The following is a 19,754-nucleotide window of genomic DNA, read 5'->3' as shown; positions in this document are numbered from 1 at the left end:
CACGCTTTACCAATGCCGAAAATAAACATACATTTTATACAATATAATCAGAAGACTTACGATTTATTCATATTGGATGTCTCGTACATTATGAAATATATTTGAAATTTGTAGTTTAAAATCTAAAATGCCAAGACTGTTGTTTTATTTCTCTATTGATTCGATCTCTTGAAATATTCTACTTGAATCGTATAAGGAATGGTACATATGTATTTTGGCAATGGGAAAACAATTTAGTTTTTTAAATTGTGTTCGGTAATAGATCAATTTTTGTTTGGATCATTACACATACAATGTCATTTTTGGCTTGAAATAATAGTTTATTATTTAATAAAACTTTTTGTTTAAACTAGAGAAATATTTAACTTCAAGGAGCTAATAATGGTTTTAAATACAACTATCATACGAGTTGCTTAGTAATTTCACAAAGTCAAGAGCGTGAGAGTTGCAATTATTTATTTTGTTTGTATTTATTTCACATGGCCCTACAGTTAATATAAGATATTTAACATAATATCAGTTCAAGTCTTCTAGAATATTTCCATATCAGGAATTATTCTGAAATAATTCTTATAATATTACGCTTTGATCTTTTATCGAAATTAATAATTTATACATATATTATAAATATTATTTATAATGAGGAGAATATAATTTCCACATTCTTTTGAAAGTATCGTCCCGCTTACAGGATAGGATGATGGATGGTTGAATAAGTACTCAAATACAAACTGGTTGAAATGTTGACTGTATTTGCGGTTGCATCCAAAAACCGCACACTTTTGATTTTGACCCTAAAAAGGTCGAAAAACAAAAACCGCACAGCTTATCGGTCATTGTACAACAAATTACCGTACATTTATAGTGGGTTAAAACCGCACACTACTTTTAGTGAAGATAGTGAAAAGATAAGATTATAAGATAGGTACTATTCAATAATCAAGTCTTTAGTTGTCACTCGTTATTAGTCGGTCTCAAGTCGGTTAGTGTGCTTACGTCTATATAGTGTTCAAACGTTAATATTTAAAATTTTTATAATGGATTTTAAAATTTTTGAAAGTAATAAAGGGGGCAAGTGTACTTGACAATTTTAAATACAGACAATTTAGAGTCAGTTATAGAGGAAATGTGGTTTGGCGGTGTTATATTAAAAATTGTACATCCACGGTTACAACACGCAGTCAAATGAAGAATATACTAAAAATTAATAACACACACAAGCATGAACACGTGGAAACAGTGAAAATTCAAATTCAAGAGGTACGTAATGAATGTAAACGCAAAGCTTGTAATGACATTCATGAAAGACCGCGAAAAATAATACGGAAAGAGATATCATATCCATAAAGAATAATGAAGTAATAGGAAGCAATGACGTAAGCTTAATAAGGAAGTCAATATAAATAAATAAAAAATAAATAATAAATAATATTTTTGATTTTTAATTAAATTGTATTTATTTTTTGGAGCATTTGTTTCAATTTTGGGAAGAATTTTTACGTGACGAAGATCGTATAAAGTTTTTAATATAATACATTTTTTTTTCATGAACTATGAGAATAAATAATTAATTATACATATACATATGTCTTTTTTATTTATCGACGTTTTCGGGGTCAAAATCATAACTGTGCGGTTTTTGGATACGACAATTTTTAAAATTGTACGGTTTTGACCTATTAAAAGCGTGCGGTTTTAACCTACCAAAAGTGTGCGGTTTTTGGAGTCAACAGTATTTGCTGTTTATTAATACTTTCACTAAGCTGTTGCAACAATTTATAAGATGAAGTGAATTACCCGATTATCGAATTGCACAGAGAAATTATAAACTCCTTACGTTGGTCATCAAAAACCTCATTGCTTTCTCCACGGGGGGACTGGTATTAGACGATGATGGTGACTTATCAACAACAGTTACTAAAACAAATTAAAAATTGATTTTAATATTTTAATGTACATATAGAAAATCAATGTTACTTGTTTACGTTGAGCTTAAATAATGTTTTAATTCCATCAATATAAAAATAATTACCATTTGACATATCTATATCTGATGAAGCTGCTGTTGAAATTAAGAAAAAAAAAAATCAGAATTTTAAGTATGGAATCAAAGATAAACAGAATACTTACACCGATCAACAGAACACGTTTTACATTGACAAAGCAGGTTTTCATCGTCAAAGTAGTGATTGCCATAGTAAACTGTTATTTCTTCCCCTGCTTGTATGTTTTCGACTGCTTTTACACCGCTTCTTAATTTTGATATGCAAATAATTTCCGCATTTGCCTCACAGTCGTGATTGCAGAAAGCAGCCGGTCCTAGGAATAGCAATTCTAATTTTGACCTGCCGCTTTGGATCAACGAAAAGTCATTTTGACCACGGACAATATATTGTGGTTCTATCGGGTAAGTGGCCCCGCACAACCCTTCTATAACTTCACCTGTAACAAGTCGTTAGCTTTAATATATAAAATACACTTACATTAGAAAAATACAAACCTTTTTTTATGGGTATTTTGGCCAAAATTGACAAGTCCGTGTACCTTGCATTTCTAAATCTTGTATTTTTTGTATAATAGAAAGGACAAGACTCTTGAATCGAATTGTTGTAATATGACAATTGTGTGTCGTATATTTTATAATCATTTCCAACGTCTGGTTGAAAGTGCATCATGCCAGTAGTATGAGGCGTGACTCCCAAACGTTTACCAACAATGTTAACGACACAGTGGTCGTCAGCTGTAGCCATTATATGAGCCTTCCAACTTTTGGATTTCCTTGTTATCATTTTTACCTAGAATGTATCACATGAGTAATGCTATAACTCGCGCATAGATTGTGTTGTTGCCGATGCATATAGTCTCACGCAAAAACGATTTTTTTTTATTTTATAGTTTTTATACGAAACATTATAATATTCCAAGTACATTTAATTTCGTAAATTAAATTAAAATAAATGTGAGATATCATAAATTGCGGTCATTTCGACCAAATCGCTACTAATGATAATGTTATTTTTTTTTATTATAACGACTAAAATATTTCTGGTCAGGTTATTATATTTTTCCTTTATTTGTATTTTTTTTTACTTATTTTTTTAAATTACTCATACATTCATAATATACAAACATACAGTATACAAATCTTAATAAAACTCGTTACCCAATTTAACGTTATCATAACGTGGTTAATAACGACGTAATTTACACTAGCCCGACTAACACCGGGTTAATTCCAAAATGGTAATTAATAAACTAATTATATTACTGAAAACAAATACGTGTAAATCTACAATATTAAAAATTGAAAAATAATACATAATCCACCGAGAATAACAATTAAATCAATTGCAGATTAGCATAAACTTTATACTATTAGGGTTTTATAAATAATAAGTAATAATAATATAAATATTTTACCAATGGTCTGCAGTTGGAACGTGGTAGTAGTAGTCTCGTAACGCTGTAAGAACGTAGCTGTGAAGGCGTCAAGCGCGGAAAGACAAATGAAATTAATTGAAAAATAATACATAATCCACCGAGAATACGGTTTCCAGGGGGGCGTGGCATACGTGAAATAGGGAATGGTAAACAAGCCGACCCCGCGTAGCGTATCCTGCCATAAGTCATGGAACCGTTTTCATAATATTGGTGACCATGTGTCTAACATCATGTTGGTGCGTGGAACCGTTTTCATGTTTTTCATAGGTTCAGAGTCCCTATGAAGTGAATATTATTCAGAGATTATTATTTATTATGAGTCCCTACATGAGCATATAGGTGTGTGCTGAGCCACGGAGACTGGTTTACGGCTTCGGTCACAACGATAAGATAAGATATGATAGGCCAACGGTAAAAACCCAGTTATTATTATATATTCTATAAATAAAAACCCTGTACACAGTGAGCTGACGGCTGAAGTCTGGCCGATCTAGCTGCAATCACCCGGTAGACATGCAAATAGTACTTTAATAAATTAATTAAAAATCGAATAATAGTACGACCGACTCGAATCGTATACCATTAGATTACCCAAGTACCCAGCTACCATCCCTGCTAAATTCGTGTAAAAATATCAAAAACCCCGTATGCACTGAGCTGACGGCTGGAGTTTGACACTTTAACGTGCAATCACCCGGTAGTTGTGCAAATTTTGATTTCAAAAATTAATTAAAAATCGAATAATAGTACGACCGACTCGAATCGTATACCATTAGATTACCCAAGTACCCAGCTACCATCCCTGCTAGTTTCGTGTAAAAATACTAAAAACCCCGTGTGCACTGAGCTGACGGCTGGAGTCTGGCCGATCGCCCGTGAAATCACCCGGACGTCATGCAAATTGCACTATAATAAATTAATTAAAAATCGAATAACAGTACGACCGACTCGAATCCTATACCATTAGATTATTACCCAAGTACCCAGCTACCATCCCTGCTAGTTTCGTGTAAATATATTAAAAACCCTGGAGTCCAGGAACGGATGGCTGGATATTGCCGGAGATTGTACACGCGTACTCGCAATTGCCAAAGTCAAATCGCATGATATTGAACCGATTGGTCCGAGACTTGTAAATCGGATTGTAATTGCTCAAAGAATCATAATTGAATCACGTCCTAACCTAACACTACATGGACCAGTTCAAACCAAAATATTAAAAAATGATTTCGTGAGGAAATATTTATCAATTGCCAAGTGCATCAAGCCAAAAATGAATGATGAAGCTTGTGGGATGATCACTGTGGAGTACGCGAGAATACGTTCAAGGGAGGCTGTCGGTCCGAACGCAGCGAGAACTCTGCCCGTAACGCCCAGGACCGTCGAAGCCATGATTAGATTGTCGACAGCTCATGCAAAGGGACGGTTATCACGGTTTGTCGAGGCGAAAGATGCGAACTTTGCCATAGATTTATTGAACAAAAGTTATTTCATAAACAAATAACTAAAAAATAAATGTATATAATTATTATGTATAAATATTATAAATATTATGTATAAATAAAAAAAAAGAATATTATTTACTATTATGTATTCTATTTTATTATTCTAAATTCGTAAAAGTGAGTTACGTCCTTTTTCGTTGGGGCCGTCGGTACTTATCTACCGGACGGCCGTCGATTCGGTTTATAATTTAAATTATTTTCCTTGAAATAAATTATAATCACGATTAAACGCATATCAGTGTATCCGTGGAAAACTCTATAGGTACTCTGAATAACAGTGTTAACTTCTTGGGCAGGCAGACGAAATACCAATAACTACATGTAATTAATATTATTATTATTATTATTATACTAGATATTGTAGCCGTAGCTTAAAATTACGATTCATACGTTTCTCAACGGCTTTCCCGACACGTTAGTCACGTATTTTAATTAACATGGAATTCAATAACTGTAAGTATTGAATTAGTTTATTATTTTATTAGTATATTGGTTTTACAATGGTGTATGTTTTAATAGAAGGATTTACATAAGTTGTTCTAACTCCCATTCAAAAATTATAAAAATACATAGCCACAAATTTTTTTTTTTATAAGCGTTTATAAGTGCTAATATTGACAAAAATCGTCAAAATCATGAATATTTGCTAATTATTCTGTAGTTAAAAATGTATAAACAATTTTTTATTAAAAGTTAGTTTTTTAATAATTTTAAAATTATATATAAACGGTTGCCGCATAATGCCATAAATTCGGACTTGCTGCGGTAATCATCTCTTCATCGCTAACCAGCTCAAATGTTATCCCTACAAACGTATTCACAGGATAGCAGACTACCTCCTCTTTCCAAGGACGTATTTTTTATAGCTGTAGGGTGGATGGTTATTTTTTAATAATTTTGCAAAGCTATAGCTTAGCATACGGTTGCCGCATGATTCTTGACATTGATCACATTGCAGTTACGATTAACGGCAAAACAGATATGTTACAAACGTTGGGGGGGGGGGGGGGGGGGGGTATTGAGCACATTTATGCCGGTACAGTATTTCCACTTTGAACAGTCTCCAAATATGTTTTGCTGTTATTCGTAACTACTCGATTTTTTTCAATGCAATGCAACCATACCACTTGCAGACCTCTAAGTCTAATAGTCGACTTAATACGAACGTCATTTTAAATTCAAATTTGGACAAAATTACATATTTAAACCAAGAATAACTATTTTTTTTAAATTTTTTTTATAGTTTTTGAAAACACTCCGATAGATACGAATTATTCCTCTACGGAAAAACAATTACAATTTATTATGATAAATTGCCCTTTTTGTGAAAAGGCGTTCATTTATGAAATAACATTACTATGGCATATGAACATCACGCACTTCCAAACAAAATTATTACATAAAAGAAAACATTTGTCAAATAAGGTATAAATGTTTTATTTTTTTAACTGCATTGGTGTTTTGTTATTTTTTTGACGTAAATCTTACCAGTAAATAAATCTTATAAAACATGATTAAGCTGATCGCGGCGGCAATCCCGAAATGCGGGGTAACACAGAGTAGCGAATCACTATTGTGGTTCGTGAAAAGTTTCGATTGTAGGGTTGATAGTGTTTACAAGCTAAATGCATTCATCGTGGACAACATTGCCGAAATTCAATTTTATGTATACGCTAAAACTGAAGTAGGTATATATAATATAATAATATATAATAATAATAATAGTATAATATATAATATAATAATATAATATAATACATAATATTAATAATACATTAATTAATAATACATTTTTTACAGGCGCCATCAAGGTATACACATATCAGAAAGGCTATTGATTACATAGTAGATGAGAATGAGGAAGAAACAATTTTAGGGGGGGGAATTTATAAAATTAAAATCTTTAGCTTCAAAATTCGTCAATAAAACTTTCAGCAAAAAATTGGGGAAAAAATTTATTTCAAATCAAATTAAATCTACAATTAAATTATTCCAAAATGGTTCGGTACATTGTCACTTAAAATTTATTTATTTACAAAAATCGTTAACAATTAATTCGGAAACTTCATATTTAGACCCATTTTTTAAAAACTTTTTTCAACCTCTTCCTCCTCCACTATGTAATCACTCATCTAAATTAGATATGAGTACGGTTGATGCATTAAACCACAGCCTCAATGAACATTTAATGTACAATTTGAACGTAAATCCGAAAAAGTGAGTGTAATGGTTCATAGGTAATTTACAAAATTTTTATTCATTTACATTTTTAATTTTTCAGTGATGTAATTTGTTCGCTTCTTGAACAGAAGATCTGGCTAGTGAAGACTGAACTGGTGGCGAGGTACGTCGCCAGATTTCAGTCCTCAATTGATGGCTTTGTAAAAGGGTCACGTTTGGTGGTGAATGCGACGGAGACCATTCACCACCAAATGTTGTGCATGTTGAACTTCGATTTTCAATGTTTTATTTCTGGGCTAGACAACTGGTGGAAATGTTACCATACTGTGGATGATCTGAATTTGCATATGGGGTAAGTGTTGAGAACAGTATTCCGATGAAATCTAAGACATTTTATAATAAAAAACATGGCATTGAGAAATTTACTCATTATATTAAATTATACTTATATTTATATAAATCCCTAAAATCTAATACCCCCTAAGCCCCCCCCCCTATTAGCGCCTATGGTCACACCTCGTATACTTTTAACATAATATTTTAACATTATAGATGTCCAGGCGAAAATCATTCCACACACAATATAATTATCGACAAGGAGGCTATGGCTATGTTTCGCCTACCTCCTGTCGATAATTATAATGAAACATTAATATTAGCGTGCACCTACTTATACTTCACACATTCTAAAAGCCCTTCCGATCACACTGTAAGTGTTTATATTCCTATTGAAACATTTTTATTTTACACATTTAATTACATTATTCACATATCTAACTATTTTTTTCAGCTTAATACACTTTTCAACCATGTAAAAATTGTCATGACTATCTGCAATCATCCCTTCACCACTAAGAAAAATTTAAAATTCACCCTCAATCAGAAATATATCATCAGCCATCAAATCCATAACAAAAACACATACCATTTTGAAAATCTACAAAAAATTAAGTCACTATTTTCGAAACATTATGACACCACCATCCATAGAATCATTAATATAACCAAGGACGAGTATTTCAATACTCGATATCGATTACCGGATTGTTATCAAGGTTATTGAATTTATACCCCTTCTAGATCAAATATTTGATGATAAAAACAAAGATGGCAGCGTAAAAGGAGCCAATAATAACCAAGTACACATGCGCGGGAATTTTGAATTTGTTAGCTTTTGTTGGCGTGTTTTTGATGATAAGAAAAATTTATATGTGTGATATCCTTTTACGCAGCCATGTTGTATATGATGATAACAATCTGAGTCAATATGCAATAACCTGTATATTTCAACCATGGGTAAACCACTGTTGGGAATTAGGTGTACACAAATGTAGGAATTACAAAGAATTACATGATTGTCTACAAAAAAAAATTTAGAACAAACAACAACATTGAAGGGTTTCACAGCAAATTAAGGCAAATATTTTAAGTTTCCCGCTTAAATATTTGGTCATTTTTAGGTAAAGTAAACCAAAATAAATAAGAAGAACTATATTTTTTAAAAATGGTTTTGTTTTAGCTTATATATTATGCAAAATAAATGCAAATTACTCAGTCAAGCTTGATAAATATATAACGGATTGGTGATATCACGGAGCCCTAGGTCAAAATATTTAGCCAATTATAAACAAATTTAAACAGCCAGTTGCCAACTGCGTCAAGGAACAATAAATATGAGGACATTTTTCTTGCGCTGTTCTTACAGCGTTGCAAGGTATGAAGAACAAATATGCGTGTGTTGGCAATAAATGACTTGCTTGAAAATGAAGGCGGCGAAGACCCACTACAAGAAATATACGATTTCGACACAACCGTGGCACAACATAAATCAGGTGTTATTCATTTATTTACCAACCTCGTGCGAGTTCCTAACCTTCTGACCCTGGAGTTAGGGAAACGATATTTACGCAGGTGTGGTTGTCGCCATTGTTATACCACTCACGCATCGGCACTTCCACATTTGCTAAAATAAACCCCAGACCACAACAACAACGAATGAACAGTGCTACACGATATAAAGAAAAAAAAGGAATTTACCGGTACGTGGCAGCACGCTTAAATTCTAGACATATCGGACACGATTTTATCATCATTAGACCCTATGTTAAATGAAATATGATTCCTTTCTGTTTATTTTATGTCGCTACCGCGAATACACCGCTATGCGGGACTCTTACGTAACGTCCACCATTTTACCTCCACCGTTAACGTCACGTAACATTTTCCGCGAACGAGGCTTCGACGCCACTGCGACGAGATAGTCATCGATCCATTCGACGAAGGCACATCGTGCGAACGTTGCTAACTGTTTGACGCGATTCTGTCAGATGATTCTGTGTTTGTTAGTGGGACGAACTCGACACCGACAACCACGTGCGATCGACATTCAGCACGTCAGTTATACCATTTTCGATATATGTTAATAAAACACCGTTTAACCCAATCGCTTTAGTGTTGTTTATTTATTAGATGTTGAACGACTTTGGTAACTCGAGTCATGCCACACAGGTATTCATAAGAGACTCGACCACAATCACAGACTTCTATACAACACCACTTCAAAGTTGGTTTTTAATGCTAATGGCTTGTATCCTTGTAGTTGCTGAGATAAGTTAGTTTAGTAATTTAAACTCATGTTCAATACTAACATAAATAGGTACATAGAATATTTAAAATTTTGTAAATCAGTTAACTTCCTCAAAAATCTTTTTTCAAAATTAAAAATTTTTTTTGTCTCTACACTAAAGGTTTTAAATTAATTTTTGAACCCCATATTGAGAATTTTACGTTTCATAATACTTAACTAAACTCAGTAACATTCTACTCAATATTATTCTTCTAGAAGGAAAATCTATGAGTAACCATGACAACAAAAACCTTACGAAATTTGGCCTCACAAAAACAAATTGTATAGGTACATTTAATTTATGTTAAAAAATTATATATTTTATGATATGCATGCAAAACAATTACAATTGAAGTCAGATAATAATGTTTTTGTATGTATTAGTTTGTTAGTAAGACTTAGTACTAACCTTGGCTTTAGATTTTCTGTTGGTATTTACTACTTTCCAAACTTGCTTTGCAACTATATTTTACTTCTTGCTTTACTACTGTATTTTTTTACATGGATTTACTACAGGTTACCGCTTACGTTCGAAATTTTTCTTCTCATTCTGTGCTTATAGGTGGCTCATTCTCAAAGAATGAATGATGCAAAACTCTTGCCTTGGCTTGTCCTTAAGAGTTGTGGAAGTGTTTGCGGTGCACATTGCAGCTGTATGGCTGGATTAGTTGAATATTGTTCACATAAAACAACATAAAACATTAATTATTCGTCCTTTTCGTTGTTACCATCGCCACTGTCGTCGTCGTTGGCAAAAATATGATGTGCAATATTGTCCATGTGATAAAGTATGCCAGCGTATTTAAAGAATTCTGTCGTCGGGTCCTAATTATGTGACCGACAAATGTTTGGTGAACATACATTTGGCCAGATACCCAGCATAAAAAAATTTTTTCCCGTAATAATTCGACATTGATTGTTTGGAGTGCCTCCATGCACTCTCTATAGTGTTTGAATGAAAACCTGTCACTTGTAGCCTTTATAATTTAAGGTATTGGAAGCCAAAGTATACTACCTTTCAACAATCCGATATTATTGTTGTTTCGGGTTTAACTCTTTTATTACGGTAAGAAAGATTACGGCAGTACGTTTCTCAACATGCACCACGAACTATTTTCCGGTTTCTCTCTCATACCCTTCAAAAACCCATTGACCTTCAACTCTATGGCCCCTGTGATGTTTACTGTCTACAAATTTGGATTTACCTATTTCGATGGTGTGACCATATCCACCCAATTTAGTTATATTAACTACCGTCATGTCATTTGCGACTTCCCGACAAAAAGATGACCAGTAACAGCCCTTACATGTATAGTATAACAATATCCTTAGCATTTTATTTTTTTTGCGTATACGGGACTTTTAAAATTTGATTCTGATAAATGATGATCAATAGAAAATTGTTTAGAGTCTTCAGCTAGATCATTGAACTTTTCATCAGAACGAAGTGCAACTAATTTACAACTAGCATTGTCTGTTAGTTGAAAAGCTTGAATAAAATCAATGTTTTTAGATTGCAAGTAACACGATGTAGAAGTTGTAATTAAAAATATTTTGCCTACCAATTTAATAAAATTAAATGATGAAATTGTTTGTAAGAAAGTGTGTGCTCTATCTGTTGAGCTGGACAGAATATTTAAAGTATCAATTAATGCGTCAAATTTATCATGAATCACAGAAATAACGCGGTCATGTGACGTCCATCCAGTATCAGAAAATTTTTTTATCTTCCGAATTAGGTCCTTAGATTTTGGACCGACATTTAGATTCTTTTGGCATTTGTAAAATGTTGTTGTACGTTTTCTAGCTCTCATGTAGCTTACTAAGCCTTATAATTCTCCAAAAAATTCCTTATGTCTGTAGTTTAGTCATAAGTGTCAACTATTACTAAATTCATTATATGAGCAAAGCACCAGACATATACTGCTTGTGGGTTTTTATTTTGGATAAATGTTCTCTAACCAGAATACTCCCCTTGCATTGAATCAGCTCCATCATATGACTGTGCACAAAGATCTTTATTCCAATTAATTTGGTAATTAACAGTAATACGGCAAAAAGTATCAAATATTCCATTTCCGGTCGCATTAGTAGCTGCTTCTAAGCACAATAATCGTTCATATGGTTTACCTAAAAATAAAAGTCTTATACTGATTTCAGTTGATATAAAAGTTGTAATCATATTTTTTGATACCTTCATGTATATATCTCACTACAAAAGTAAATTGCTCTATGTTAGCAACATCAGTAGTGGTATTAATTATAACAGCAAATAATCCAGTGTCTTTCAATTCTTTGATCATAGAAAACCGAACTTGATTTCCCATAATTTTCAAAAAAGAATTCTGAGATTCGTGAGAAAAAAATGTTAGCCGATTTTTTTTTGAGGACCAGACTATTTAAATGATTCAATTGAGGCTCATGATATTTTCTAATAAGTTTCAACACCGCTATGAAAGTAACTGAAAATATTTTATTTCATCAGTTAAAATGTCAAATAACCTATCCACCCATGACATCAAATCATTAAAAGTACCGTCTACACTTAATATTGCTAAAAAAAAAATCAAGTAAGTTACTCTTTCGTGCCATCCTCAATATCGTCTTTTTCTGATTTTACAAAGCTGCTCATCATAAACTGTAAAATGTTTTGTAAATCGGTGTAAAGATAGGGACCAAGAGGTTCATCGCTTTGGAATTGTTTCAAAAAAGGTTCAAGTTGACCGGCTATAGTCTTAAAATATGCCAATTTGGGTTTTATAAATGGATCATTTAATCCTTTTACCATTTTACTGTAACTGTATGATGTTGGCTCTCTGTTTGTATTTTTTACACCTTCAACGTAAGCTCTTAAATTGGGTAATATTTTTTCAGCTCTTTCTGCCACAATAATATTTTGCAACCATCGTACAGCACAAAACTTCAATGGAAATTCAGATGAACCAGAATAGTGAATTAAGTCTGCTCTGCGAGCTGGAACGTTTTTAAATAAATTATAAATTGCTCTTAGGAAATCTATTATTTCCCATTTAGGTGCCTTTATACCAGCTTTGAAAGCATTATGCAATGTATGAAGGCCACATGTCCCAATGTCAATAATTTTTGGATCAATTAAATCTGATGTTTTTAACTTTTCTTTTAAAAGACGAAAAAGTTTGATGTTAACATTCGGACCATCCATTGATACTTGCATAATATGTTTTAAATTCAATGGTTGTAAACCTAAAACTAGTGCATCCAGCATATCTTCCGCTGTTGTATGGCCTAAAAATGCGGAATTATAATACTGACATACCACTTTATTTCTTTCATCATCCCAATATCGAATATATCCATTTGCTCTTTTTCGGATATTTTGTTCAGCGACTCGTCAAATGCAATTGTAAAGCAATCAACCTTTTTTATGTTATCCTGAAGCTCATACAGAAAATGTTTTGCTAATCCATGCACAATAGTGTAAGTTAATTTGGTACGTTGCAATTTAATATTTGAAGCAATGTTACTATCTGGAAACATCAGTTTCATTGTCTCTACGCATGCACCACCTGCAGACATTGATAGATGGCTAAATACATATTGTAGAGCCCAAAGTATTTCGGCTTTTGTAGTGGCATTTCTTTCAAAAAATGGTGTTATATTCTTTTATCCTAGTATTGGTGCTTTAGGTACATCTGATGTTAACACTATAGAATTGTAACCAGATAATGACGTTTGTGTATTATTTAGATTGGATGGACCCGTCACTAAATGTTGAACAAGTGGTGTTTGTGGTTTAGCATTTAAAAACATGGGCATGCCATAAATCTTTTTTTCAGTTGAAATGATCGCAATATGTTTGGAACTACGTGCATGACTAGCCAATGATTGTTTTCCCATATTACTTAGTGAAAAATTTTTCTTGCAAAATGAGCAATATGCTGAACATTTGTCATTAGCATTTTCTTGTAGCCAAGGAGATAGTTTTTCGTCCTTTAACCAATCCACATTAAAAACTGTTTTTTTTCCTGGTGCCATTATTTGAAACTACAAATACATATTAAAAAAATTTAAATTTTTTAATAGTGCTATAAGCTCAATTAATAAAAAAAAACCTATAGTATGGTTGTTACAAATTATTAAAATGTGGTATTATGTTCTTTATGTTTTGATAATAATAACAATAATAATTGTATACAAATTGCCAAAATGCCAACATATTAAATAATTAAAAATGTTATTGACCATAAAAATTAATTTAAAAACAAATTAAAACTTTAAATGCTTAAAATTTTTTGTTTTAATTTTTTAGTTTTTGCCCAACTGTCCGAAATTATACTTGTTTTATTTTTTTATCAACATTATTAAAAATGCTACTTGAAACATTTAATTTTGATTTGTAATACACTAATTTTATTTGCAAAACTTATAAACGATAGTCGATAAACAGTGCTAAATCTGTACATCAGAGATAAAGAATAAATAAGTCCATATTTTTTAATGTTTTATATTATAAAAAATAATAATATAGGTAAATCGTGGTAAAAGTCCGAAATTGTTATTTACAAAATACACGAAAGGCAAACTATCTTGTCATAAGTAATAACTATTAACAAGATACGCAAGTGGTTATGCTCATGTACAATGTCCAATGTGTTATTTAGAACTATTTAATTTAACTTTGTTAAATAAACATTGTTCGTATGAAAATATGATAATATACCCCTAAGACAATCCTTACTTTACATAGGATGAACAGAAATAATGACATTTATTAACTATGTATTTTATATCTTATATTGTATCCTCAATGTTTAAATCAAAAATATACTTACGAGTTTAGGTCTGGTACGATGATTGAGATTTGATGATAAGTGATGACCTATGTAGAGTCTGAGTCGTAGACGATAGACAAACATAACATGTAGGTAAAATAATATTAAATAACAATAAATTTAAGCGAACTGTTGTTCAAAAACTACCAGCACAAAACTGTCAAGCAATAACTATCATTATTTTTATATACGTGAAAATAACAATATTCGTAAATATTCGATAATAAATAATTCAACTGAACTTATTTTTAGCTATTTCTTAACTTTCGCGAGGCGACGCGAGCGCTAGTAATTATGGTGGGGTTACACTGTCGTCTCGCACTCTCGCGGCCTAGTGAATAATACGTATTCACTATTCACGCAAAATAGTATACGTATATTTCTAATGTAAATACACACGAATCTAAAATACCAAGTTATTTTCAGTAAGTTATTTTTTTAAATTTTGTCATAAAATACAATTATTAAACAGAATAAGAAATGTTTAACGGTGTTTGTTAAATTCATAGATTTTTCCCGGTTTTTCTTGTATGAAAAATAATTCCCTGACTTTTCCCGGTTTTCCTGACTTTTCCCGGTTTTTCAGGTCCGTGGCAACCCTGAACAGGGACTCAACTCGTACCTCTTTTACAATCATAGTTTAAAACTAGGTTACGCTTGAGGCTTGACCCACTGATTTCATCTGCAGAATTTCACGGTTTAACCTTAGTTTAACTATTGTAATACGGCCCTTAATGTTCCGGGAATAAAAGCAACGGTATTAGTACAGGTAAACAGGTACCCGGAAATCAACTCGTACGAAACCAATTTCAAAGCCGATCGAAACGGCATCCGTCGCACCGCCCGGAGGACGCATTTTATCCACACAGCAAAAACAATCCCGACAAGAGTTAAGCCGGAGACACACTATTATCACGTCACGTGAGCTCACGTCCTATTTCGTTAACTCACGTCACGTCACGTCACACAAATAATATGTGAAACCTATTAATGCCATATTGTTTTAATATATTAGAAACACATTAACCCCCACTCACGTGATATTGAAATATTTCGTTGAACCTCACGTGATATCACGTTTTTATTTTTCTATCGTTTCACAAATTTAATATTACGTGACATCACATTTTTATTTCGATTTGGTGAAATTGAATCTTCAAGCTCAACGAATTTATGAATTATTTTATTAAACATGGAAGAAAAATTAATTGAACAAGTTAGAATTCACGAAGTTTTATATAATTGTAAATTGACTAGCTATAGGGACCAAAATATCCGACAAGAATCTTGGGAAGAAATCGGAAGGGAATTGCAAATGCCAGGTAACACACACTTATGATAAATTGAATTTGTTAAATTTTATACTTTAATAATTTTGAAGAATGATTGAATTTTGCATAACAAATGGTATACTATAATAAAAATGACACGTATTTGACAGTGATCTCACAGTCGAACATGGGTAAAATGTCTATTTTTATCTCGGTTAGTCCGGACCTCAGACCTAAAGTTAATAGGTCTATTGTCCAAACCATCATTTTTATCTCGGACGTAATGTTTCGATGTATTTATAAATATATATTATTTACAACTGTATATTATCATTAGATAATGAAATATATTCCATAAATTAGAGTAAGTACTAAGTATTAGGTATTAAGTATTTTGGTACGTATTTATCAAAGACGACATTTTCATTATAATTGTTGATTATTGATTAACTCACAGTTTTTCAAAAAACGGTGAGTGTTCACAAGAAATATTTTTCATATACATAATAATTCATATACCTAATAAATTTAAATAAAATTATTTAATAACATGGTTTAAAATGTTGTATAATTTTTAAATGTATTATATTACAAAATAATAACACTGTGTAGTGTAATAATAATATGCATTATATTTTAGTAGGTATTCTTAAATGTATTATACAAAAATATGATGTAATATTTTATTATTAAATTAATTAAGTATTTAAATTATTAAAAAAGAAAAAAAAAACTTTTATTAGTCATTATCAGTTTGAAGTCGACCCCTACGAACATAATTTAGTTGCCAAGGTACACTACCAGCGGCGGAGTTAAAATAGTTTTTAAAATTTTCTCGTAAGTCAAAAGCTTCCCGCGTACAATTTCTTCTTATACCACTTATATTTTGCATGCCCAATTCTTCATTTGATGATATATCTACATCAGGATCTATATTATCTGTACATAACATATTATGGAGACAACAGGCTGCTAATACGATTTTTTCAGCCAATTCTGGTTGGACCTCTAATGATTTTCGAAAACATCTCCAACGTGCTGCCAGTATTCCAAACGCATTTTCCACCACTCTTCTACCTCTAGATAGCCTGTAATTGAAAATTTTGTTTGGTTCATTTTCTCCTAAATGGCACCTACTATAGGGACGAAGTAAATATCGTTTGAGAGGAAATGCTTCATCACCGAGAATGACGTATGGCTGTGGTACTCCATTCGTAACTAAAGAACGTCTTCGGGCACATTCAATGTTTTATTTTCCAACATTTGTCCAATAGTTGATTTTGAAAAAATTCCACCATCGCTATTCCTCCCATAAAAACCTACATCAATTGCTGTAAATTTATAGTCAGCGTCAACAAGTGCTAATAGTACTATTGAATGGCAACCTTTATAATTATAAAAAGTAGACCCGGCATTAATTGGGCATTTAATATTAATATGTTTCCCGTCGATCGCCCCGATGCAATTGGGAAAATTCCATAACGTATTGTACCTTTCTGCGACACCTTTCCAAAAAATTTCTGTGGGTTGAGGCATTACAATGGGTCCTAATCTTGTCCATATAGTATCACAAACTTCAATAACTATTTCTCTGACGGTGCTAAATCCCATTCTATAGCTAAATGCAATGCTTCGAAAGGAATTTCCAGTTGCCAAATAAAGTTGTTCGAACGCCTAAAATTAAACATGCGTCTACAAATGGCCATATTCACACTAGGGGAAAAACCGCGCGTCCGAACGCATCGAAACGCGTTGGTTTAATTTTGAGCGTTTTGTACGCGGCAATATCTAAAATTAAACATTGTATTTACCATTTTATCATTCACACTGAGCGTTTTCGACGTTGCGTTTTGCAGCGTTTCAGTATATTCATTTTATTCGTCAATGAATCATTACGCATATTGAGCATATTTGTCAGTTTCAATTACATTTTTTTTAATCAGTAAAAAGACCTAGGTATATTAGGCAAAATGTTTGATACAGAACTCTTTATAATAAAAGTGAATAATGAAGAAAGTATTTGGAACATAAGTAAGTTTGTGTTATATATTAAAAAAATAATAAAAATATATAAAATGATTCTTCATTCTTTGTATGTTTAATATTAATTATTTCATAGAATCAAAAATGTATCATGACCGTGTAGAGAAACATGTCAGCTGGAGACGAGTTGGCAAAGCCATGTTCAATGATTTTGAAAATTTTACGGAAAAAGAAAAAGAAACAAAAAGTAAGACAATAAAATAATACTTAGTTTTATTTAATTCCATTACAAATACCCAAACATATAGGTGTGAAAATAAAAAATGGTTATTGAAATAAATCTAACACCATTTAATAATAATAAATAATAAATAATAAATCTCAAACCATGTTTGCTTAAAAATGTATTAGATTACCTATATGTTGGTTGTAGGTTAATTTTAACATAATTATTATTATTAAGTGCTGTAAATATATTAACAACATAAAAAGTCTGTGTTATAATATTTATTTTTATCATGGTAAATTATGTATTTGAAATCTAAGAAATAATTATTATATTGAAACTGAAACTGAATAATGACGTCCAAAATAAAAAAAAAAAAAATGAAAAATATACCTGGTATAAATTAAAATTAATATATTGGCAAAGGTAATAAAATATTATATTTTTTACCAAATAAAAAACATTATAAATTTAATGATATAGGCCATATTATTCCACAACTTTATTTTGCCAACTTAATGAAAATTCTGGTTTGTTTACATATTTTACAAAATATTCTCTAACATTTTTTGCTTCTAATGGAGCATTTCCGACTCCTTTTTTTTCATTCACATCTCCTAACATACAGTTTAACGTGTCTTCGATGTGAATTCCATCTCTACGACGCACAAAATTGTGTAAGACACAAGACGCTTTGGTGATTGAAATAGCAAAATCCGGTTCAACTAAAATATTTGAATGAAATACTCTCCATTTATTTGATAAGATACCAAACGTACATTCAATATGTTGTCTCGCTCTAGACAAACGATAATTGAAAATACGTCGTTCATCATTTAAATTTCTCCCGGGAAACGGCCTCAATAAATGCTTGCTCAACGCAAAAGCTTCGTCTCCGACTAACACAAACGGCTGAGGAACACCTTGTTCGTCTCCGGGTAATGGCTTTTCACATGGAAAGTTGACACGGCCAGAATATAGTTTTTTACCAAAAGATGATTGTTTGAAAATATTACAATCGCTTTCCTTGCCATATGACCCTATATCAATGACGCGAAAACAGTAATTAGAATCACAAATTCCCATAAGAATTATTGAGAAGAAATTCTTATAATTGTAGTAAAGCGTTCCACTTTTTTGAGGGCATTCAATTCTAATATGCTTGCCGTCTACAGCACCCACACAATTAGGAAATTGGCTTTTTTCAAAATATCCAGCTGCAATGTCTAGCCATTGTTCTGTGGTAAGAGGTGCCATTTCAATCGGGTGTAGTTGTCTCTAAATAATTTCACAAGTCTCGCGAATAATTTTCGAAATGGACGAAACACCCATTAAAAATTAAAAATGTAGAGCTGAAAAATTTGTCCCTGTTGCTAAGTACCTAAATAAAACAACAATGTGTACATTATTATCAATCTTGTTGATTATTCGAATAAATATTTGAATATTATTTGTATTTGAATACTATATATTATTTTAGACAACGTTATGAATGTTTATTCTGAATAAAAATTCAGATTTTGTTGATGAAATTATTTACCGTTATTTATATTTTATTTATTAATTATATAAAATCATTGTACAAAAAAAATTTGATAGTTTAATTAAACTTTAACTATAGTCCGCGACACGAAAAGTGGCCGATTTGTACCGCGACCCGTTGCGGCTTCCCTACCTGTTAGCCATTGGTTCTCAACCTATACCACCTCC

The sequence above is a fragment of the Metopolophium dirhodum genome, chromosome 1 (assembly GCF_019925205.1).
Source record: "Metopolophium dirhodum isolate CAU chromosome 1, ASM1992520v1, whole genome shotgun sequence".
In the NCBI taxonomy this organism is placed as follows: Eukaryota; Metazoa; Arthropoda; class Insecta; order Hemiptera; family Aphididae; genus Metopolophium; species Metopolophium dirhodum.
The sequence above is the reverse complement of the archived record's forward strand: the minus strand, read 5'-3'. Positions refer to the sequence as shown.